Source organism: Macrobrachium nipponense, chromosome 17 (genome assembly GCF_015104395.2).
Source record: "Macrobrachium nipponense isolate FS-2020 chromosome 17, ASM1510439v2, whole genome shotgun sequence".
Lineage (NCBI taxonomy): Eukaryota > Metazoa > Arthropoda > Malacostraca > Decapoda > Palaemonidae > Macrobrachium > Macrobrachium nipponense.
Window position 1 is genome coordinate 83587239 of NC_087210.1, and position 5000 is coordinate 83592238.

At 41.7% G+C, this 5000-nt stretch overlaps 1 protein-coding gene across 1 annotated transcript in view; it reads right to left on the minus strand.

Annotated features, from left to right (window-relative positions):
• Nucleotides 1–5000, minus strand: part of LOC135196388 (zinc finger protein ush-like) — a 591971-nt gene that overhangs the window by 446838 nt on the left and 140133 nt on the right. The gene's annotated exons all lie outside the window — the stretch shown is intronic.

Sequence of the window (5000 nt, forward strand, 5' to 3'; positions counted from 1 at the left end):
TTCATTTTATCTTTCAAAAATTTATGTCGATTTATGTTATTTTATCTTTCAAAAAAGTGTTTTCTAAGAAGGAAAAACTTGACAAATAACGACTAATTATTTAATGGACTTTGTTACTTATTGGACTTTTTACCTAGTGGACTCCGTTACTTAACAGACTATGTTACTCAACGGACATTATCACTTAATGGACTGTTACTTAACGGCCTTTGTTACTTATTGGACTTTTTACTTAGTGGACTCCGTTACTTAACAGACTATGTTACTTAACGGACATTATCACTTAACGGACTTAATGGACATTGCTACTTAAAGGACACAGTTACTTATCACAAAGTTCAGACCCTATTCCTGTAAAGTTGGAGTTGGCTAAACATTTAGGAGGCGGCCTCATCTGGGCCTATAACGAAGTCTGAACACAAACTCTTGACCGGCACCGAATCTTGCTCCTCCTTAGTTGCTCTCATAAACAGGCCCTCTTGAAAAGCCGTTTCTTCAAAAAGAAGAAGAAGAAGAAGCGACGAAAGCAGGGGGTGGAAGCAGAGAAGCAAAAGCAGACGAAGTGGCAGCAGGAGGAATATAAGATACGACACTTGTAGTAATAATAATAACTTGATATGATCGTTAGTTGGTCTATTAAGATGGAGGCGATAGCGGGCGTTTTAATACAATTTACGGTGCTATTAGCTGCGTCGGGATTAGCAGTCAGTGCCTCCTCCATCCTTGAATGCAGAACGGGCTGTGTGTGTGTGTGTGTGTGTGTGTGTGTGTGTGTGTGTGTGTGTGTGCGCTTGCGTGCTCGTGCGTATTTGCAGCTTATTACACACCGAGCTTTCCACCGGTAAATTATGTGCGCTAACTATACTTGAAGTAATGGAGCGTTAATGTCATCAAGAATAGAAGAGCAGATTGAATATAGAATTTAGGCCAAAGTCCAAGTGCTGGGGCCTATGACGTCATTCAGCGTTGAAAGGGAAATTGGGGCCTATGAGATCATTCAGCGTTGAAAGGGAAATTGACAATGAGAAAGTCCGATAGGTGTAACAGGAAGAAAACCTCAAAGCAGCTGCCCTATGAAACAATTGTCAGGTGCGGGTGTAAAATCAGATGGAAGAAAGAGAATATGAACGGATGTACAGTACGAGGAACGAAAGAGTTTGCAGCTAGGGGGACGAAGGGGCGCTGCAGAGACCCTTAAGTAATGCCTACAGTTCACCACGCGTGGTGCACTTATGGCACTATCCCCCTACGGGGTTAATATCTTGAAAGGATTGCCATAGGTGTCTCAAAAGAACCGGGTAACTTACATTGCCAAAGCGTAAAGCAAGGGCAAAATAGTATTGGAATCGATATCAAAATACATTCGACAAACACACACACACACACACAAAGATACTTACACAAAAACAAAATGGCAGACGATCTTCCATATGCCAGCTTTCACATGATATACAGATGAAAAGAAATGATAAAAGGTCTTGAGGAACCCGACATCATTTTATGCCATATCAAAACGATACCCTGATAAATCTCACGAGAGCAGTATCCAGTGAGAGAGAGAGAGAGAGAGAGAGAGAGAGAGAGGAGGCGATTTTTTTTTTTATTTTTTTTGTTTTGCAGAGAGAGAGAGAGAGAGCACAACAGCCTGATAAAAGGCAATAACATAAATAGCTGGGACTGATTTGCATAACAACAGCAACAGCATCTATAAGTATACACAAGCACCCGGCTTATCTTTTCTAAAGCAACTGGAAAACGCCATTAAATATCCAGCGAGGGAATGTTCTCCAAAAGGAGCAAACGAGATAAACTCGAAAAAGGTCTTTTTTCAGTTTTCGAAATGAGACTTACACTGAGGTTCTAAGACTTCGTTGAATGGCCGACTGAATTCATCATCATCTTAGGCTCTACACGAAAGTTCTACTACTACACTTTACTTCCTGGAAGCAGACAAGTTCCACTCCTTGAAAGAAACACCGATCACAAAGTTCTCCTTGATTACGCAAAGTTTCTTTTGTACGGTTAACAAGAAGTTCAAATTCATACTTAGTAAACGTCTTCCGTCGAAACGTCGCTTCTTCTTAGACCGTCTAAGTTTCCCTTTAAATGATGCGTGAAGATGTTATTTACTCGTAACAATTTGAATCTTAGATATCTCAAGGCCACGATCAAAGAAACAAACAAAAATGGAACGAGTGTGAGTCTTCGCAGATCAGCAAATGGCAGCAATATTCTTCAACCTTTCCAATAAGTGAGAAACGAAATGACTGACGGCCAACATTAAGTGTGGACAACCTACAAAAGTCCTCTTCTCTCTCTCTCTCTCTCTCTCTCTCTCTTTTACTTGCTCTCATTTTCGAAAACCTGGAAGGAAAGGAATATAGTGTGAGAGAGAAGAGAGAGAGAGAGAGAGAGAGAGAGAGAGAGAGAGAGAGAATTTTAACATTAATTTCACCCATATACGTTGACAATTTTCGGTGAAAGTTGACTCGCCTAATACTAAGCCAGAGAGAGGAGAGAGAGAGAGAGAGAGAGAGAGAGAGAGAGACTATAGTGGTATCTTTTTTTTCTCTTTTTATTTACAAACAAGACTTGGATGGTATGAGAGGAGGGCGGCGAGTGAAGAAGAAGAAGAAGAAGAAGAAGAAGAAGGAGAAGAAGAGCATCTTTATTGCAGAACTCCTCCTCCTCCGCCTTCTACTCCTCCTCCCCCTCCTACTCCTCCTTGGGCGCTGCTGTACTCTACTACAGCAGGTAGGTACAGCAAGCCGCCATAAAGCCCGGAGCGGGGTCCCGTCCCCCCATAAACGTCAATCAACGGGATCACTTTCTTATAAAACCAATCGCGAGATTCTAATGAAGCCTCCTGATACCCAAAGCGAAGTCGTCGTCTTGTCTCGCGTCGCTTCGAGTAATCACAAGTCGCCCTTAAAATACGGCTGACACCGGCGCTTATCGACCAACTCTATCTCTCCTCAACCGGGCCGATAGCGACTCCGAACAGCAGGAGTAGGAGGAGGACGAGGAGGAGGAGGAGGAGGACGAAACGGGAGGAAGATGCGATGAGGAGGAACAGAAGGAAGGAAGATGCAACTAGAAATAATAGAAGGAAGATGCAACGACATGGAACAGAAGGAAGGAAGACACGACTAGAAACAATAGAATGAAGGAAGATGCGACGACACGGAACAGAAGGAAGATGCGACTAGAAGGAACAGAATGAAGGAAGATACGACTAGACGGAATAGAATGAAGGAAGATACGACTATACGGAACAGAACAAAAGAAGATGCGACTATAAGAAACAGAATGAAGGAAGATACGACTAGATAGAATAGAAGGAAGATGCAACGATGTGGAACAGAATGAAGGAAGACGCGACGAGAAGGAACAGAAGGAAGAAGGACTCGAAGACGGATGGACGGGGACAGGAAGAGGAGAAGATGGCGAGGACGAGGAAGAGAATGAAGGAGACGGGAGAAAGGCGCGAGAACGAGAGAATGAACGGCGAGAAATGAAGGCGATAAGAGGCAACAGGGAAGAGGGGTAGGAAGCGCGGGACAAAACACGCAGAAGGCGTCGCTAGAAAGGGATGAGCAACGAACGCAAAGACAAAGACACAGAGAGAGAGAGAGACAGAGGATAAAACCAGAGACAAAGGTTGTGATGAAGATAATCGTTATGCTGCTGATGCTGACAAACATTCACTCTGAAGATGGTGATGGCGAATCAACAAACTTGACAAAATCATTTAAATCGTTTTGGGGATTTGGCTGAAATGATATATATAAACGTCTGTATTTTTAAATGACTCTTCCTTTTTCATTTAGCATTTGTTGTTGCAATAACTGTTGTGAAGTGTGCAATGTCATTCCTCAAAGATCTTTTCTTTTATTTTTTCCCCAATCTTTCATTTTCGCGGTTATTATTAGCACTGCAACTTAGTCCCAAGTTCAACAAACAAACCAACTGCAAATAAATTTAGCCAATTGTGTCTTGAAGAAGCCTCGGATTCATGACGTTTCCCATTGAGAGTGAAGCTGGAAAAACACCGAGGTAAATCTTCATATCAAATTATCATTGTATCTGTAGGTAAGGCTTCCTATTACTCTTCTCTATTCTGTTTATTATTTTATTAATTTATTTATTTATTTATTTGTCCTTCAAAATTCTTCCACTCAAGACGACCGGAGAACTGAACTGAATGCAGAATTTAGGCGAAAGGCCAAGCACTGGGACCTATGAGGTCACTCGGCGCTGAAACGGGAATTGACAGTAAGGTGGTTTTGAAAGATGTAACAGGAGGAAAACCTCAAAGCAGTTGCGCTGCGAAACAATTGGTAAAGAGGATGGAAAGTGAAATGAAAGAAAATATGAACGGAGGTAGTACAGAGGTTGCAGCCAGGGGCCGAAGGGACGCTGCAAAGACCTCCTAAGTAATGTCTACAGCCCACCACTTGAGGTGCACTGGCGGCACTAACTCCCAACGGAGACACTCCTCAAGACGACCACAGAAACGAGCGGGTTTCATGTTTCATAATGGCGTCACAAACTTCCAGGTTCTCCAGCCTGCGTTGGGGGATTCTGTCATGCTGTGTATACTCGTAATGCACTACTTGTAGCTATATAAGATAACTATCTAAGACACACAATAATAATTTGGCTACACGAACCCACTGGTTTACGAGCAACCCGACTCTAAAAGGATCACGTCCAAGGCAGGACGAAGTGGAAATTAATATTATAATAATAATAATGATAATAATGATAATAATAATAATAATAATAATAATAGTTATTAGGTAACTATCAGCTCGCAAAAGGACACACAACAAAATCAACCAGCAGACCACCAAATAAAAAAAATGTACAATACTCCATTTAGAGAATATAGAAAAAAAGGTATATTTAATCTAATACTGAGTCGAATGGAGTAGCAAATCCACAGTTATGTAAATGTACATATATTTAAATTTAAAACTAAAAGGATAGCTTTCGGG